Source organism: Microtus pennsylvanicus (assembly GCF_037038515.1).
Source record: "Microtus pennsylvanicus isolate mMicPen1 chromosome Y unlocalized genomic scaffold, mMicPen1.hap1 SUPER_Y_unloc_3, whole genome shotgun sequence".
NCBI lineage: Eukaryota > Metazoa > Chordata > Mammalia > Rodentia > Cricetidae > Microtus > Microtus pennsylvanicus.
Window position 1 is genome coordinate 2,638,892 of NW_027460881.1, and position 21,228 is coordinate 2,660,119.

Genomic DNA, 21,228 nt, shown 5'->3' on the forward strand with positions numbered 1-21,228 from the left:
CTGTTCATGTGGGGAAGGCATGGCAGCAGGAGTAGATGGCTGCTCATTTTCTGTAAGGAAATCAGTAAACAGTGGGCACCAAGTACAAGGATGTCCTGAAATATTAAGTCTTGTCCTTTCAAGGCCCCAAAGCCTCCAGCTAGGTTCAGGGTCACGGCAATCTCCAAAACACACCGAGCATGAAGTATTCAGAACCAGAAGCCTGTGTGTGCCATATCACATAAATTCATTGTGAGGACACCAATCTGTTTTTTTTTTTATTTCTAAATTATTTTGTCCCATCAGAACGATCTATATTACCAATTAACCAAATTTGCTGCATCTTTGGTGTCCTAGAATTGCTTTAAATTGTTGCTGGGACAGTCTTACAAACCTTCCTGTGCTGTTATGAGTCCTTAAGGGGACAGCACTTATTTCAGAAATCAAAGGCAGTTAGGTTCAATCCTATGGTTAGCTGTGAGCTAGACACTGGAAGGATGGATTTGACTGAGAAAGGGAGACAGCATACATGGAGGCAGGTAACCTTTCCTTTGCAAAATGACCCATTTTGAGGCCTTACTTCAGGCTCTTCTCTTCTCCTAATCTTGTTTTTTTTATTAGTTTAGGAGAAGAATTAAAACTCCATTTACAGTATCTGTGAAACCGAATGAGTTAAGTATATGTGAACAACTTGATGTCTGCCTGTCTGTCAACAGGGCCAGAGTTCAGGGGCATCTGATGCATAGCACAGGAATGTCAGCCATCAATCTCTGGTCCACCTAACTCTACAGCATTAGAGTTGTCATGGTTGCTCATCTGATCTTCCTCATATGATCTCCATCCACAGAGATGTCAGAAAAATCCTCCCCTGAGAGTGCAAGTTCTTTACAAATGAAAGATTATACAACAGAAGACACATGGGAGATTTCTATGGGCAAGCTGTTGAAAGGATAAAGTGACAGAAGAAGTTTATTGATTAATTAAAGAAAGAATCCGCTTCAGCTGATAGGTTAGAACATAGGTAGGTGGAGTAAACAAAATAGAATGCCGTGAGGAAGAGGTAGTGAGCTCAGAGAAGCCATGCTCCCCTCTCCCCGGCAGATGCCATAGCTCTGCTCTCTGAGGCAGTTGTTGATGCAGCCAGCCACCATGTCAGACATGCTGAATTTTTCCTGGTAAGTGCACCTCATTATACTACACTGATTATTAGAAATGGGTTAAAATGCTGAATCTAATTGGCAGGCAGTGTTTAAAAGAATACAGTTTTTGTGTATTTATTTCAGGCTTAACCTTCATGCGGCTGTGGTGCTGGGGAAACAGCCTCGCTGCTCAAATAACTACAGAATGGCTTGCAGCCTTGTGGACAACTGAATCCACTGAAAGCCTGAGAAAGCTTGGGAAAGAGTAAAGCATGTTTTCTTGGTAGCAGCGATTTCTCGGTCTGCTCTGCTTGCTAGAAGAAAGCAAGGGCTCTCATCTAAAAGAGGCATGCTGACTCAGCTTCAGCTGCAAAACCCTGCAGCCCTTAAGAGGTCCTGCCACAAAACATTTAAATGGTGTTGATAAAAGCCAACTGAATGCTTGTATGTTTTCAGCAGTAGCAGGAAAAAAAACTGTGTTGTTTTAAAATGTCGGCTTTCTGGGTCATCCTGCCTGGGCAAATTCTGACTGTTTGAGGAAGGACGGCCAGCTACAGAAAGAGGGCTTGAGTGTTGTCTGTTGCAGCCTCTTTGATGGCAAGGACCTTGAAACACTGTAGACTTGTGGCACTGAATGCGGCTCTGTTCGGTACCTCAGCCACAAGGTTGGAATGGCAGAAAGCTAAGGAATGGGCTACATCTGGCCAGCAAAGCCACGGCTTTAGTCCTACTGGGATTGCTTGGTAAATGAAAGATTCATGTGGTCAGAAAAACAGAGAGAGAAATAGAGTAAAGAGAGATTCAAAGACAAAGAAAATTTTTAAATGATTTACAGTGTGTTAAAACTATGTGCAGGCTAAAATTTGAAGTTCTTAAAGTTAAAAAAAGGAAGAGAGTTGTTGGGTGTGATAGTACACACCTGTAAACCCAACACATGGGAGGCAGAGGGAGATTGACCTCTGTACCTTCAAGGTGAGGTAGCACACGGCTTTAAACCCAGTGCCTTGAAGGCAGAGACAAACAGATCTTTGCGAGTTCAATGTGTAGTAGCATACACCTTTAATCCCAATGCCTGAAAGGCAGAGAGAGGCAGATCTCTGAGACTTCAAGGACAGACAGGTATACAGAGTAATTCCAGGTCAAAGATACAGAGAACCTGTCTCAAAACGCAAAAAATAAAAAGGAAAAATAAACAAAATAGAGGTTAAATTGAAGCGCACAACGATGGAAAATTCACAGCGAATTTTGATATTGTATGCTATTATGCTCTTTTTGAATCATTTGAATTTTGATGCAGTAGCAATAGCTGCTAAAAGATGTTTCTTTATAAAAGCTGCTGAAATAATCCAACATAGATATTATGAAAATGCCTTGACTTTGAAATTTGGATCTAAGGACATGATGCTTTGGAAAGGAGTTTCTATTTTGTTTTCACAGAGGGTGATAGTCTGTGGATGCCTCTATCCTAATATGGTAGGATGGACCACGCCCTACTAAAGGTTGCTGTGAACACCTTTAAAAAATTGCTTCGCTCAACTGCCAACTGAGATAAATCAATAATGATGCCACCATTCAGCAGGAAGCATTTTGGAGAGAAAAAACTGCACCCACGTTCCCAAATATGGCTTATAAACGTTCTTTTACATTTAAAGTGGGATGTGATATAGATATGAATATTTGCATTAGTATAGATTTTGCTTTACTGATAGAGATTTTAGGTCAATTTTGTTATATGTATATGCATTTTTGATCTTCATTAAGGTATTGTGATTGTGTAGTTCATTTAAAAATATAATGTATATAGGTTATTAATGGATAATCATTAATAATAGTCAAGTTTGTAGTCATGTTAGTTAGATTTTCTAGCTAAATAGATATATATATTTCAGTCAGATAGGCATTATTCATAACTCTCTAGACTACAAAATAGGCTATTTAATGTTTTAGTACCTTAGGGTTTTTCATGACAGTGATACACTCTACTCTTGGCAGCACATATCTACTTCAGGAAGAAGATGGGCATCACAGAGGATCCTTATGGAGTTTGATAGCCATTTGGGGAAGAAACTGCTCTTGCCTGGATTGTTGCATAAACTGTACACAGAAAACACACAGAGAGAGGACTACTGAACTTGCCTAAAGGTGAGATGATCTTTTCGTGTTCCTGATTCAGGAAAGGGTCAGCAAAACATTCTTCAAGACAAGCAGATAGTGACTGCCTTTGAAATTTCCTGCTTCATGGAAATGTCTGCTGGAAACTATGGGCCTGTAGGCTGATGATGGAAACACCAACAAAACAGAGGAACTTTGGGTGACTGTCCAGGCAGCGAGATGTCTCTGTCATTTCTAGAGTTTGAAAATGGCTTACTTTTTGTTTGCTTAGGTAATACTGTATTATTCTGGAGTCTCTGATGGAGTTGAAGAATAGATAGATAGTTATAGTTTTCCATTGTTATGATAAAAGATAAAATAGATATAAATATTGTAACTGTAATTCTTGCTTGATAACTGTTTTGTTATATGTAATTTTGCTTTGTTAAAGTTAAAGATTCCGTTCTTATTTAAACAGAAATAGTAGTAATGATGGAGTATAGGTCATTGGTTAATTAAATAAAGAAACTCTTTGGCCTGAAAGGTTAGAACATAGGTGGGTGGAATAAACATAAGAGAATGCTGGGAGGAATAGGAATTGAGCTTAGAGATGCCATGCACCTCTGCCATGGGCAGAAATGGTAGCTCTGCACTCTGAGGCAGATGGCGATACAGCCAGCCACCAGGTCAGACATGCTAAATCTTTCCTTCTAAGCGCACCTCGTGCTGCAACATACATTATTAGACATGGTTTAAGAGGCTGAAAATAATGGGGCAGGCAGTGTTGAAATGAATAGTTTTGTGTTGTTATTTCGGAGCATAACCTTACAAGGCGGCCCCATGGGGATGCAGCCCTGCTGCTCAAATTTCTACAATCAAGGGGGAAATGGAAGAAGGGAAGAATGAAGAGAGAGAGACAAGGAAGAATGGATGAATTCAATCATTCCTTGGAAAAATGAGTGAACCAATGAATGAGGAGACCTAGTAGGAAAAAATGTGCTGCATTCCCTCAGAGAGTCAGGTCAAATTAAGGATTGACAAGGTTTTCCACTAAGGAGGAGGCTTATTCCATTTTACCTTCTTTGTGCTCCAGGCCCACCCACAAGAGTGATGATGAGGACAGGGAGAAGAAGAGGAGAGGGTGTACCAGAATTCCCTGGTACAATTTCTCACCCAAATTGTAGCCAAATCACCTGACCTGGGACAGCTGATCTACATGCTGGACCCTAACTCCCAGTTGGACAACTCTAACATTTTAACCAAGTTTGTGAAGATGAAGGAACCAAAAATAGCTCAGTTACAGGATGGCAGGTTCCTTACAGGATGGGAGTCAGACATCAGTACCATACTGGTATTTGGCGGTTTGATGGGTGTGTGGGGTCTTTGCCAGACTCCACCTAGCATCATGGATTCCCTACTTTACTGATATTATGGAGTTCGGTGCATTCATCATATGTGTGCATGTCACACACTAGTGGGCATCATATATACATGTTTATCCTGTGTGTGGGTGAGTGTGTTCATGAGTTTTATAGCCCAAGTACTACAGAACATGATCAATGAAAGGGAATACTGTTTTCCAGATATGGCAGGGCAATTATTTAAATGAACTGACAAGGGTTGGATGGCATGGATAAGACCTATGAGAGTTCAAGGCATACCAAATCCAGGCATGAGAAAGTAGGTGGCAGACAGAATTCTGGCAAAACTAAGTAGGTAGCTTGATGTCCAACTTACTGGAGAAGAGCAACTGAGCGGAGACACTTTTCACTAAGCAACATGCTCTAGTGGAGATCAAACATCCTTTGACTTACAGCCAGTATGAATTAAACCATTCATCAAATGAAACCTAATTTTCTCTGATTTTGAGTAGACATTTGTGTCCCTTCCTGATTAATCTACTCTTTATCCTCTTAAGTCCCAATACCTCACGCTGATATCGATCACATCTTTCCATTTGACATGATTTTCCCTCAAGCTTCATACCGCCCTGAGATCATACAACTTTTTGTCCCCTCTCCACTGCTTCCTTGACAGCAATCTTGTCCTTTACCACACCACGCATCCCCAGTCCTTTACTCTCCAAGGGGAAAAGACCATAAATCCTGCTTTGTTTTGAGGCATGTATTTCTGTGATGCCCCATCCACCAAACACAATCCATCGTTGACCAAATAACACAACATATTAACAAATTTTTATTCTTTGAGAAAGAATAATCCATTGGAAAAGATACCAGGATTCATAGAAGACCTGAGGTATCTCTGAAAAAACACATTCCCAAAGAGAGAATTAAGTCTGCCCCTCAAAATTTGAGAATTTCACTTTAACAGATCTTCACCAAATCATAGACATAGATATGGAAGTCATTATCAAACTTGATGAAATACACAGAAGGTTTGTTGGGAACTTGGCAAATAATTTTACCTATCTCTTGGGTTCCATCTTTTTTGTTGTACTACACTCTTTTGCCCTCCAAGGAATCCCTGCCTAATTCCAAAGTCACCTCTACTGGAGGACATTCAGGCGTGATGTGGAGGTTGCCTTCAATGGAATCATCATGATGGTGGTAAAGGTACAGGACCGGATCATTCTCGTTGACAATGTAGAAACAGGTCGTTATGGTCTGCACCTCATCTGGGACCACGCCACTCCACTCTTCCTTAGAGCCTGGCATGATGTGGAGGTTGCCTTCCAGGTAGTCATCCAGGAGGTGGTAAATGTACAAGACCGGATCTTCCTTGTAGGTAACATAAAACCAGGTCTTCATGATTGGCACCTCTTCTAGGGCCATCCCGTTCCTGTCTTTCTTAGAGCCATTTGTGCCCATGAATGTATGTTTCACTGCTCTGCCAACTATGGTGTTTGAGAGATGAGTGTCTGTCACCTGAGGAAATGGCACATTGTTAGGCAGGATCTTCAGGTTTAAAATCCTTTCATCACTATGAAGCTCCAAACCATAGACACAATCAATCCCATCATATTTCAACAAATAGAGAGAGGGATATGTTGGCAGTTGATCTAGAATGATGGCTTTCCAATGGGTGACTGGTTCATTGGCTTCCTTCCAGCCATGAGAAATTCTGCGGCCAACAATATTCTCCAGGGCCTCAAAAGGCTTACTAAGTTTTTGCTTCTGGAGCGATGGCCCATTCTTCTTCTGGGGATGTGGCATGCCACTCATACTGAGAGGCATCTTCATCATGGTGGGAGACTTTCTGAGATAGGCCACAGCACTCCTGTTCCACTGTCTCTTGGCTCTGTTTCTGTGCTTGGGCTTCATAGCTGCCAATCTCTGCATAGGAAGAACTCTTCAGTTTAAATCAGACACAAAGTGGTTTCCTCCACCATAAGTGCCTGCAAGGATAAGAAGGTGAGGATGTGAGGTCAAGGCTCTTTTTAGGAATAACTTTGGAGCAGGTGAAAAAGGCAGGGCTGAATAGATTTGGATACCTAAATGGAATATGTTCTTAAGAAATTAATAGGAAAATTATCAAACTCTTGTCTACAGCTCAGTATATGTGTATCAGAGACATATTCCTGCTGCAAAATGCAATTGACCTCTACTGAGAAACCTACTTCCTGACTTACTATATCAATGAGAGACGAAGCTATGCCTATACCTAAAGTGAGAAAGAAATATCTGAACAGATGGCAAAGAATTCAAAGAACAGCCACTCCTCTCCTTACCACTCAAGCTACTGGTTAGTTGGCTGATCTATAACCACCTGCCCAAGGTCATGGCACTCCAGTCCACTGGCTCTCTCTATTGTGCCTCCTGATCCAGATCCAGGTTGATTACATAAAGATATTCTGTATCTTCATTAGAGAAGTGAGTACTGTGAGTCAAACTGCCAAAAGAAAGAAACATTAATCTGTGCAACAGCACCTATTAGAAATAATTATCTTTTAAAACACATATGGACAAAGAGGATCTTTGCCACTTAAGTGGACTGAGGAATTGGACATTTTTAGCAAAGATAGAGTGGGGAGAATACCTGACATTAACCGTCCCCCAGCTATCAAATATAGGAGCTGTTAACGACATAAATTTTGGACCCAGAGCAGATTTGAAAGAAACCTTTCTTTGACTACAGAGGTCCTAGTTGCTTCCTAAAAATATTTACCAAAAGAAAATATCTTGGCTCTCTAGATTCCAACTTCTGGAAATTCGGTTGAACAGTTGTGGAGCCCAAGAGCTGAACTGACCTCCTCAGCCACCGTGAAGATAGTAAGCACACCTTCACAGAATACTAGTGCTTCATGTGGAACAGAGTTGCCACCCCCAACCAAAGCTTTGTGACATCATCAAGGCTCTACTTATGTCATAAAACTCCTCCTAGCCAGGTTTCTTCCCTACTAACCCCCAGAAATATCCAGCATACAGGTCCTAAAATGCTGCTCATACAGCCCCATGAAGACCCAAAATAAAAACCCCAATCTTCTTCCCAATTACATGAGTCATATTTTCCAAGTAACTCAACCCCTTTATGTGTTTATTTTTTTTTCTGTAAAATAATTTTTGGTCTGAGTCAACAACTCACATGAATGTTTTTTTTCCTAGCTCCAATGTCCTCACTGGTTATTTTCTATTGATTTTTCCATTACTTCATAATAATAATTATCAAACTTTCCACTTCTCTTCCTCCTCCCACATTCTTCTTGCTCCACAAATAAACCTCTCCACTCAAACACCAGTCCAAATAGAGGGCAGGGTACTTTGAGCTGTGGGAAGTCCAAGCCCACCCTTCATCCATCCAGATTTAGCATGGTATGCATCCACAAAAAATATGATCACAAAAAGCCAGTGTATGATATGCAGACAATTGCAAGTGCCATTATCTTTGGCTTCTTCGTCTGCCCCAATTGTCAGCCACATTCAGAGCTTCCAGTTTGATCCCATGTTCTTTCATTCCCAGGTCACTGGATTAGTTGAAATCCCCTTAGTTCAGGCACAGTGTCTCATAGTGTGGACCAAGCCCTTATATTCCTGACATCCTTGCTCTTTTTCTCCATCCATCTGCTTTTCCACTGGAGCTTGGAAGCTCCATCTAGGTTTCTGATTTTGACCCTGACTTGATCTCCATCATTTGCCAAACAAAAGTTCCATGGTGGTTTTCAAGATAGTCAGTCATCAGTCTGACTATGGGACAGAGCACACATAGTTCCTAGGGACATGTCACAGTGCGGTCAATTTCTCCTCCCTGCTTAAATACCTAGAGAGGGTCACCCTATGGCCTTCTGAGAACCACTCGAGAGATATCGATCTTGACATCCAGAGAATGGCCCCATAAATTGAGATATCATCAGTGTATGTGCATTAACTTGTTTGTATTTGTGTGTGTGTACTTAAATCACAATAACAAATGGATTGTAATATTGAAGTTTCTTCTCATCTTGAGAAGAATATTTGCTACAGAAACACTCTCACAGTAATAGTGAGAGTGTAAACTATCTAAGAAAGGAGAAATAACTGGAGGAATCCCCCAGGAGTTAGGCTCAGTGTCCCAGGAATTACGCCCAAGGAAAGTCAATGAACTCAGTGATAGAAGATACAACCCAGCCTAAATAAAACCCTAAATCATTTAGGTGGATCATGAGATACACTTACAACAGTTACAAGATGTCTAAAATGCCTGGACTGGAACATAAGGGGAACACAATGACGTGGAGCTGAGAGTGCATGTCAAAACTGATTGGATCTGGCAAAAATTATGTAAGCATACCAAGGAAACCACCAGTGGGACAAAACCCTAAGAAATCTGTATGACAACATATCATGTTGAACATAATGAGATTTATAGACAAAGGAAAGATCTTAATTATGTCACTGTCACACAGGTGATGATGAACCAGTGCCATTGTAGAGTGACTCCCTGCTGTGTTTAAGATAACCTGTCAATTCTGTCTAGTCGGTTACAAGGAAATTTGCATTAATTGCACAGATTAACTATCAGCATCATTTACTGCACAATCAAAGGCAAGGCAAAGAAATCATAGACATGTTGTTGAATGCTGATGATGTTATTGGGAGTTTTGATGGGTTTTTTTCTTAAAGGGAAATCATCGGTGACTCTCATGCATGAAGCAGATCCTTTCACTGTGATGTTTCCTGAATAGCCACTGAGATACCAGCCCATTGAGTTGTGGTCTCTCTCTCTTTTAAAAAGCAACTTCTACCTTCAGCTTGATCTCTTGCTTGAGCTTCCCTTCCGGCTACTAGGCTCCTTTTCTGATCCTGCAGAGGGCTTTTGTAAGGGATTGTGATCTCTAAGTTTTTCCCCTTTCAAGAACTAATCATTCTATTAATCACAATTCTAAACTGCTGTGGGAGTTTGTTTGTGACTTATGCCTTCACATGTGATACAAGCGACCTGTGTGTATAGGGTTTTCTCTCTGTTCATGTGGGGAAGGCATGACAGCAGGAGTAGATGGCTGCTCATTCTCTGTAAGGAAATCAGTAAACAGTGGGGACCAAGTACAAGGATGTCCTGAAATATTAAGTCTTGTCCTTTCAAGGCCCCAAAGCCTCCAGCTAGGTTCAAGGTCACGACAATCTCCAAAACCCACCGAGCATGAAGTATTCAGAACCAGAAGCCTGTGTGTGCCATATCACATAAATTCATCGTGAGTACACCAATCTGTTTTTTTTTTTAATTCTAAATTATTTTGTCCCATCAGAACGATCTATATTACCAATTAACCAAATTTGCTGCATCTTTGGTGTCCTAGAATTGCTTTAAATTGTTGCTGGGACAGTCTTACAAACCTTCCTGTGCTGTTATGAGTCCTTAAGGGGACAGCACTTATTTCAGAAATCAAAGGCAGTTGGGTTCAATCCTATGGTTAGCTGTTAGCTAGACACTGGAAGGATGGATTTGACTAAGAAAGGGAGACAGCATACATGGAGGCAGGTAACCTTTCCTTTGCAAAATGACCCATTTTGAGGCCTTACTTCAGGCTCTTCTCTGCTCTTAATCTTGGATTTTTATTAGTTTAGGAGAAGAATTAAAACTCCATTTACAGTATCTGTGAACCTGAATGAGTTACGTATGTGTGACCAACTTGATGTCTGCCTGTCTGTCAACAGGGCCAGAGTTCAGGGGCATCTGATGCATAGCACAGGAATGTCAGCCATCAATCTCTGGTCCACCTAACTCTACAGCATTAGAGTTGTCATGGTTGCTCATCTGATCTTCCTCATATGATCTCCATCCACAGAGATGTCAGAAAAATCCTCCCCTGAGAGTGCAAGTTCTTTACAAATGAAAGATTATACAACAGAAGACACATGGGAGATTTCTATGGGCAAGCTGATGAAAGGATAAAGTGACAGAAGAAGTTTATTGATTAATTAAAGAAAGAATCCGCTTCAGCTGATATGTTAGAACATAGGTAGGTGGAGTAAACAAAATAGAATGCCGGGAGGAAGAGGTAGTGAGCTCAGAGAAGCCATGCTCCCCTCTCCCCGGCAGATGCCATAACTCTGCTCTCTGAGGCAGATGTCGATGCAGCCAGCCACCATGTCAGACATGCTGAATTTTTCCTGGTAAGTGCACCTCGTTATACTACACTGATTATTAGAAATGGGTTAAAATGCTGAATCTAATGGGCCAGCAGTGTTTAAAAGAATACAGTTTTTGTGTATTTATTTCAGGCATAACCTTAATGCGGCCGTGGTGCTGGGGACACAGCCTCACTGCTCAAATAACTACAGAATGGCTTGCAGCCTTGTGGACAACTGAATCCACTGAAAGCTTGAGAAAGCTTGGGAAAGAGTAAAGCATGTTTTCTTGGTAGCAGCGATTTCTCGGTCTGCTCTGCTTGCTAGAAGAAAGCAAGGGCTCTCATCTAAAAGAGGATTGCTGACTCAGCTTCAGCTGCAAAACCCTGCAGCCCTTAAGAGGTCCTGCCACAAAACATTTAAATGGTGTTGATAAAAGCCAACTGAATGCTTGTATGTTTTCAGGAGTAGAAGGGAAAAAAACTGTGTTGTTTTAAAATGCCAGATTTCTGGGCCATCCTGCCTGGGCAAACTCTGACTGTTTGATGAAGGAGGGCCAGCTACAGAAAGAGGGCTTGAGTGTTGTCTGTTGCAGCCTCTTTGATGGCAAGGAACCTAAAACACTGTAGACTTGTGGCACTGAATGCGGCTCTGTTCGGTACCTCAGCCACAAGGTTGGAATGGCAGAAAGCTAAGGAATGGGCTACATCTGGCCACAAAGCCACGGCTTTAGTCCTACTGAGATTGCTTGGTAAATGAAAGACTCATGTGGTCAGAAAAACAGAGAGAGAAATAGAGTAAAGAGAGATTCAAAGACAAAGAAAATTTTTAAATGATTTACAGTGTGTTAAAAATATGTGCAGGCTAAAATTTGAAGTTCTTAAAGTTAAAAAAAAAGGAAGAGGGTTGTTGGGTGTCGTAGTACAAACCTGTAAACCCAACACATGGGAGGCAGAGGGAGATTGACCTCTGTTCCTTCAGGGTGAGGTAGTACACGGCTTTAATCCCAGTGCCTTGAAGGCAGAGACAAACAGATCTTTGTGAGTTCAATGTGTAGTAGCATACACCTTTAATCCCAATGCCTGAAAGGCAGAGAGAGGCAGATCTCTGATACTTCAAGTACAGACAGGTATACAGAGTTATTACAGGTCAAAGATACAGAGAACCTGTCTCAAAAGGCAAAAAAGAAAAAGTTAAAATAAACAAAATAGAGGTTAAATTGAAGTGCACAAAGATGGAAAATTCACAGCGAATTTTGATATTGTATGCTATTATGCTCTTTTTGAATCATTTGAATTTTGAGGCAGTAGCAATAGCTGCTAAAAGATGTTTCTTTATAAAAGCTGCTGAAATAATCCAACATAGATATTTTGAAAATGCCTTGACTTTGAAATTTGGATCTAAGGACATGATGCTTTGGAAAGGAGTTTCTATTTTGTTTTCACAGAGGGTGATAGTCTGTGGATGCCTCTATCCTAATATGGAAGGATGGACCACTCCCTACTTAAAGGTTGCTGTGAACACCTTTAAAAAATTGCTTCACTCAACTGCCAACTGAGATAAATCAATAATGATGCCACCATTCAGCAGGAAGCATTTTGGAGAGAAAAAACTGCACCCACGTTCCCAAATATGGCTTATAAACGTTCTTTTACATTTAAAGTGGGATGTGATATAGACATGAATATTTGCATTAGTATAGATTTTGCTTTACTGATAGAGATTTTAGGTCAATTGTGTTATATGTATATGCACTTTTGATCTTAATTAAGGTATTGTGATTGTGTAGTTCATTTAAAAATATAATGTATATAGGTTATTAATGGATAATTATTAGTAATAGTCAAGTTTGTAGTCATGTTAGTTAGATTTTCTAGCTACATAGATATATATATTTCAGTTAGATAGGCATTATTCATATCTCTCTAGACTACAAAATAGGCTATTTAATGTTTTAGTACCTTAGGGTTTTTCATGACAGTGAGACACTCTACTCTTGGCAGCACATATCTCCTTCAGGAAGAAGATGGGCATCACAGAGGATCCTTATGGAGTTTGATAGCCATTTGGGGAAGAAACTGCTCTTGCCTGGATTGTTGCATAAACTGTACACAGAAATCACTCAGAGAGAGGACTACTGAACTTGCCTAAAGGTGAGATGATCTTTCCGTGTTCCTGATTCAGGAAAGGGTCAGCAAAACATTCTTCAAGACAAGCAGATAGTGACTGCCTTTGAAATTTCCTGCTTCATGGAAATGTCTGCTGGAAACTATGGGCCTGTAGGCTGAGGATGGAAACACCAACAAAACAGAGGAACTTTGGGTGACTGTCCAGGCAGCGAGATGTCTCTGTCATTTCTAGAGTTTGAAAATGGCTTACTTTTTGTTTGCTTAGGTAACACTGTATTATTCTGGAGTCTCTGATGGAGTTGAAGAATAGATAGACAGTTATAGTTTTCCATTGTTATGATAAAAGATAAAATAGATATAAATATTGTAACTGTAATTCTTGCTTGATAACCGTTTTGTTATATGTAATTTTGCTATGTTAAAGTTAAAGATTCCGTTCTTGTTTAAACAGAAATAGGAGTAATGATGGAGTATAGGTCACTGGTTAATTAAATAAAGAAACTGTTTGGCCTGAAAGGTTAGAACATAGGTGGGTGGAATAAACATAAGAGAATGCTGGGAGGAATAGGAATTGAGCTTAGAGATGCCATGCACCTCTCCCATGGGCAGAAATGGTAGCTCTGCACTCTGAGGCAGATGGCGATACAGCCAGCCACCAGGTCAGACATGCTAAATCTTTCCTTCTAAGCGCACCTCGTGCTGCAACATACATTATTAGACATGGGTTAAGAGGCTGAAAATAATGGGGCAGGCAGTGTTTAAATGAATAGTTTTGTGTTGTTATTTCGGAGCATAACCTTACAAGGCGGCCCCATGGGGATGCAGCCCTGCTGCTCAAATTTCTACAATCAAGGGGGAAATGGAAGAAGGGAAGAAAGAGGAGAGAGAGACAAGGAAGAATGGATGAATTCAATCATTCATTGGAAAAATGAGTGAACCAATGAATGAGGAGACCTAGTAGGAAAAAATGTGCTGCATTCCCTCAGAGAGTCAGGTCAAATTAAGGATTGACAAGGTTTTCCACTAAGGAGGAGGCTTATTCCATTTTACCTTCTTTGTGCTCCAGGCCCACCCACAAGAGTGATGATGAGGACAGGGAGAAGAAGAGGAGAGGGTGTACCAGAATTCCCTGGTACAACTTCTCACCCAAATTGTAGCCAAATCACCTGACCTGGGACAGCTGATCTACATGCTGGACCTTACCTCCCAGTTTGACCACTCTAATATTTTAACCAAGTTTGTGAAGATGAAGGAACCAAAAATAGCCCAGTTACAGGATGGCAGGTTCCTTACAGGATGGGAGTCAGACATCAGTACCATACTGGTATTTGGCGGTTTGATGGGTGTGTGGGGTCTTTGCCAGACTCCACCTAGCATCATGGATTCCCTACTTTACTGATATTATGGAGTTCGGTGCATTCATCATATGTGTGCATGTCACACACTATTGGGCATCATATGTACATGTTTATCCTGTGTGAGGGTGAGTGTGTTCATGAGTTTTATAGCCCAAGTACTACAGAACATGATCAATGAAAGGGAACACTGTTTTCCAGGTATGGCAGGGCAATTATTTAAATGAACTGACAAGGGTTGGATGGCATGGATAAGACCTATGAGAGTTCAAGGCATACCGAATCCAGGCATGACAAAGTAGGTGGCAGACAGAATTCTGGCAAAACTAAGTAGGTAGCTTGATGTCCAACTTACTGGAGAAGAGCAACTGAGCGGAGACACTTTTCACTAAGCAACATGCTCTAGTGGAGATCAAACATCCTTTGACTTACAGCCAGTACGAATTAAACCATTCATCAAATGAAACCTAATTTTCTCTGATTTTGAGTAGACATTTGTGTCCCTTCCTGATTAATCTACTCTTTATCCTCTTAAGTCCCAATACCTCACGCTGATATCGGTCACATCTTTCCATTTGACATGGTTTTCCCTCAAGCTTTGTACCGCCCCGAGATCATACAACTTTTTGTCCCCTCTCCACTGCTTCCTTGACAGTCATATAGTCCTTTACCACACCACGCATCCCCAGTCCTTTACTCTCCAAGCGGAAAAGACCATAAATCCTGCTTTGTTTTGAGGCATGTATTTCTGTGATGCCCCATCCACCAAACACAATCCATCATTGACCAAATAACACAACATGTTAACAAATTTTTATTCTTTGAGAAAGAATAATCCATTGGAAAAGATACCAGGATTCATAGAAGACCTGAGGTATCTCTGAAAAAAACACATTCCCAAAGAGAGAATTAAGTCTGCCCCTCAAAATTTGAGAATTTCACTTTAACAGATGTTCTCCAAATCATAGACATAAATATGGAAGTCATTATCAAACTTGATGAAATACACAGAAGGTTTGTTGGGAACTTGGCAAATAATTTTACCTATCTCTTGGGTTCCATCTTTTTTGTTGTACTGCACTCTTTTGCCCTCCAAGGAATCCCTGCCTAATTCCAAAGTCACCTCTACTGGAGGACATCCCGGCGTGATGTGGAGGTTGCCTTCAATGGAATCATCATGATGGTGGTAAAGGTACAGGACCGGATCATTGTCGTTGACAATGTAGAAACAGGTCGTTATGGCCTGCACCTCATCTGGGACCACGCCACTCCACTCTTCCTTAGAGCCTGGCATGATGTGGAGGTTGCCTTCCAGATAGTCATCCAGGAGGTGGTAAATGTACAAGACCGGATCTTTCTTGTAGGTAATATAAAACCAGGTCTTCATGATTGGCACCTCTTCTAGGACCATCCCGTTCCAGTCTTTCTTAGAGCCATTTGTTCCCATGAATGTATGTTTCACTGCTCTGCCAACTATGGTGTTTGAGAGATGAGTGTCTGTCACCTGAGGAAATGGCACATTATTAGGCAGGATCTTCAGGTTTAAAATCCTTTCATCACTATGAAGCTCCAAGCCATAGACACAATCAATCCCATCATATTTCAACAAATAGAGAGAGGGATATGTTGGCAGTTGATCTAGAATGATGGCTTTCCAATGGGTGACTGGTTCATTGGCTTCCTTCCAGCCATGAGAAATTCTGCGGCCAACAATATTCTCCAGGGCCTCAAAAGGCTTACTAAGTTTTTGCTTCTGGAGCGATGGCCCATTCTTCTTCTGGAGATGTGGCATGCAACTCATACTAAGAGGCATCTTCATCATGGCGGGAGACTTTCTGAGATAGGCCACAGCACTCCTGTTCCACTGTCTCTTGGCTCTGTTTCTGTGCTTGGGCTTCATAGCTGCCAATCTCTGCATAGGAAGAACTCTTCAGTTTAAATGAGACACAAAGTGGTTTCCTCCACCATAAGTGCCTGCAAGGATAAGAAGTTGAGGATGTGAGGTCAAGGCTCTTTTTAGGAATAACTTCGGAGCAGGTGAAAAAGGCAGGGCTGAATCGATTTGGATACCTAAATGTAATATGTTCTTAAGAAATTAATAGGAAAATTATCAAACTCTTGTCTACAGCTCAGTATATGTGTATCAGAGACATATTCCTGCTGCAAAATGCAATTGACCTCTACTGAGAAACCTACTTCCTGACTTACTATATCAATGAGAGACGAAGCTATGCCTATACCTAAAGTGAGAAAGAAATATCTGAACAGATGGCAAAGAATTCAAAGAACAGCCACTCCTCTCCTTACCACTCAAGCTACTGGTTAGTTGGCTGATCTATAACCACCTGCCCAAGGTCATGGCACTCCAGTCCACTGGCTCTCTCTATTGTGTCTCCTGATCCAGATCCAGGTTGATTACATAAAGATATTCTGTATCTTCATTAGAGAAGTGAGTACTGTGAGTCAAACTGCCAAAAGAAAGAAACATTAATCTGTGCAACAGCACCTATTAGAAATAATTATCTTTTAAAACACATAGGGACAAAGAGGATCTTTGCCATTTAAGTGGACTGAGGAATTGGACATTTTTAGCAAAGATAGAGTGGGGAGAATACCTGACATTAACCGTCCCCCAGCTATCAAATATAGGAGCTGTTAACGACATAAATTTTGGACCCAGAGCAGATTTGAAAGAAACCTTTCTTTGACTACAGAGGTCCTAGTTGCTTCCTAAACATATTTACCAAAAGAAAATATCTTGGCTCTCTAGATTCCAACTTCTGGAAATTCGGTTGAACAGATGTGGAGCCCAAGAGCTGAACTGACCTCCTCAGCCACCATGAAGATAGTAAGCCCACCTTCACAGAAGACTAGTGCTTCATCTGGAACAGAGTTGCCACCCCCAACCAAAGCTTGTGACATCATCAAGGCTCTACTTATGTCATAAAACTCCTCCTAGCCAGGTTTCTTCCCTACTAACCCCCAGAAATATCCAGCATACAGGTCCTAAAATGCTGCTCATACAGACCCATGAAGACCCAAAATAAAAACCCCAATCTTCTTCCCAATTACTTGAGTCATATTTTCCAAGTAACTCAACCCCTTTATGTGTTTTTTTTTCTGTAAAATAATTTTTGGTCTGAGTCAACAACTCACATGAATGTTTTTTTTTCCTAGCTCCAATGTCCTCAGTGGTTATTTTCTATTGATTTTTCCATTACTTCATAATAATAATTATCAAATTTTCCACTTCTCTTCCTCCTCCCACATTCTTCTTGCTCCGCAAATAAACCTCTCCACTCAAACACCAGTCCAAATAGAGGGCAGGGTACTTTGAGCTGTGGGAAGTCCAAGCCCACCCTTCATCCATCCAGATTTAGCAAGGTATGCATCCACAAAAAATATGATCACAAAAAGCCAGTGTATGATATGCAGACAATTGCAAGTGCCATTATCTTTGGCTTCTCCGTCTGCCCCAATTGTCAGCCACATTCAGAGCTTCCAGTTTGATCCCATGTTCTTTCATTCCCAGGTCACTGGATTAGTTGAAATCCCCTTAGTTCAGGCACAGTGTCTCATAGTGTGGACCAAGCCCTTATATTCCTGACATCCTTGCTCTTTTTCTCCATCCATCTGCTCTTCCACTGGAGCTTGGAAGCTCCATCTAGGTTTCTGATTTTGACCCTGACTTGATCTCCATCATTTGCCAAACAAAAGTTCCATGGTGGTTTTCAAGATAGTCAGTCATCAGTCTGACTATGGGACAAGGCACACATAGTTCCTAGGGACATGTCACAGTGCGGTCAACTTCTCCTCCCTGCTTAAGTACCTAGAGAGGGTCACCCTATGGCCTTCTGAGAACCACTCGAGAGATATCGATCTTGACATCCCCAGAATGGCCCCATAAATTGAGATATCATCAGTGTATGTGCATTAACTTGTGTGTGTTTGTGTGTGTGTATTTAAATCACAATAACAAATGGATTGTAACATTGAAGTTTCTTCTCATCCTCAGAAGTATATTTGCTACAGAAACACTCTCACAGTAATAGTGAGAGTGTAAACTACCTAAGAAAGGAGAAATAACTGGAGGAATCCCCCAGGAGTTAGGCTCAGTGTCCCAGGAAATACGCCCAAGGAAAGTCAATGAACTCAGTGATGGAAGATAAAACCCAGCCTAAATAAAACGCTAAATCATTTAGGTGGAACATGAGATACTCTTACAACAGTTACAAGAGGTCTAAAATGCCTGGACTGGAACATAAGGGGAACACAATGATGTGGAGCTGAGAGTGCATGGCAAAACTGATTGCATCTGGCAAAAAGTATGTAAGCATACCAAGGAAACCACCAGTGGGACAAAACCCTAAGAAATCTGTATGACAACATATCATGTTGAACATAATGAGATTTATAGACAAAGGAAAGATCTTAATTATGTCACTGTCACACAGGTGAAGATGAACCAGTTCTATCGTAGAGTGACTCCCTGCTGTGTTTAAGATAACCTGTCAATTCTGTCTAGTCAGTTACAAGGAAATTTGCATAATTGCACAGATTAACTATCAGCATCATTTACTGCACCATCAAAGGCAAGGCAAAGAAATCATAGACATGTTGTTGAATGCTGATGATGTTATTGGGAGTTTTGATGGGTTTTTTTCTTAAAGGGAAATCATCGGTGACTCTCATGCATGAAGCAGATCCTTTCTCTGTGATGTTTCCTGAATAGTCACTGAGATACCAGCCCATTGAGTTGTGGTCTCTCTCTCTTTTAAAAAGCAACTTCTACCTTCAGCTTGATCTCTTGCTTGAGCTTCCCTTCCGGCTACTAGGCTCCTTTTCTGATCCTGCAGAGGGCTTTTGTCAGGGATTGTGATCTCTAAGTTTTTCCCCTTTCAAGAACTAATCATTCTATTAATCACAATTCTAAACTGCTGTGGGAGTTTGTTTGTGACTTAAGCCTTCAGATGTGATACAAGCGACCTGTGTGTATAGGGTCTTCTCTCTGTTCATGTGGGGAAGGCATGGCAGCAGGAGTAGATGGCTGCTCATTCTCTGTAAGGAAATCAGTAAACAGTGGGCACCAAGTACAAGGATGTCCTGAAATATTAAGTCTTGTCCTTTCAAGGCCCCAAAGCCTCCAGCTAGGTTCAGCGTCACGACAATCTCCAAAACCCACCGAGCATGAAGTATTCAGAACCAGAAGCCTGTGTGTGCCATATCACATAAATTCATCGTGAGTACACCAATCTGTATTTTTTTTAATGCTACATTATTTTGTCCCACCGGAACGATCTATATTACCAATTACCCAAATTTGCTGCATCTTTGGTGTCCTAGAATTGCTTTAAATTGTTGCTGGGACAGTCTTACAAACCTTCCTGTGCTGTTATGAGACCTTAAGGGGACAGCACTTATTTCAGAAATCAAAGGCAGTTGGGTTCAATCCTATGGTTAGCTGTTAGCTAGACACTGGAAGGATGGATTTGACTAAGAAGGGGAGACAGCATACATGGAGGCAGGTAACCTTTCCTTTGCAAAATGACCCATTTTGAGGCCTTACTTCAGGCTCTTCTCTTCTCATAATCTTGGTTTTTTATTAGTTTAGGAGAAGAATTAAAACTCCATTTACAGTATCTGTGAACGTGAATGAGTTAAGTATGTGTGACCAACTTGATGTCTGCCTGTCTGTCAACAGGGCCAGAGTTCAGGGGCATCTGATGCATAGCACAGGAATGTCAGCCATCAATCTCTGGTCCACCTAACTCTACAGCATTAGAGTTGTCATGGTTGCTCATCTGATCTTCCTCATATGATCTCCATCCACAGAGATGTCAGAAAAATCCTCCCCTGAGAGTGCAAGTTCTTTACAAATGAAAGATTATACAACAGAAGACACATGGGAGATTTCTATGGGCAAGCTGTTGAAAGGATAAAGTGACAGAAGAAGTTTATTGATTAATTAAAGAAAGAATTCACTTCAGCTGATAGGTTAGAACATAGGTAGGTGGAGTAAACAAAATAGAATGCCGGGAGGAAGAGGTAGTGAACTCAGAGAAGCCATGCTCCCCTCTCCCCGGCAGATGCCATAGCTCTGCTCTCTGAGGCAGATGTCGATGCAGCCAGCCACCATGTCAGACATGCTGAATTTTTCCTGGTAAGTGCACCTCGTTATACTACACTGATTATTAGAAATGGGTTAAGATGCTGAATCTAATGGGCCAGCAGTGTTTAAAAGAATACAGTTTTTGTGTATTTATTTCAGGCATAACCTTCATGCGGCCGTGGTGCTGGGGACACAGCCTCGCTGCACAAATAACTACAGAATGGCTTGCAGCCTTGTGGACAACTGAATCCACTGAAAGCCTGAGAAAGCTTGGGAAAGAGTAAAGCATGTTTTCTTGGTAGCAGCGATTTCTCGGTCTGCTCTGCTTGCTAGAAGAAAGCAAGGGCTCTCATCTAAAAGAGGCTTGCTGACTCAGCTTCAGCTGCAAAACCCTGCAGCCCTTAAGAGGTCCTGCCACACAACATTTAAATGGTGTTGATAAAAGCCAACTGAATGCTTGTATGTTTTCAGCAGTAGCAGGAAAAAAAACTGTGTTGTTTTAAAATGCCGGCTTTCTGGGCCATCCTGCCTGGGCAAACTCTGACTGTTTGAGAAAGGAGGGCCAGCTACAGAAAGAAGGCTTGAGTGTTGTCTGTTGCAGCCATATGATGGCAAGGACCTTGAAACACTGTAGACTTGTGGCACTGAATGCGGCTCTGTTCGGTACCTCAGCCACAAGGTTGGAATGGCAGAAAGCTAAGGAATGGGCTACATCTGGCCAGCAAAGCCACGGCTTTAGTCCTACTGAGATTGCTTGGTAAATGAAAGACTCATGTGGTCAGAAAAACAGAGAGAGAAATAGAGTAAAGAGAGATTCAAAGACAAAGAAAATTTTTAAATGATTTACAGTGTGTTAAAAATATGTGCAGGCTAAAATTTGAAGTTCTTAAAGTTAAAAAAAGGAAGGGAGTTGTTGGGTGTGGT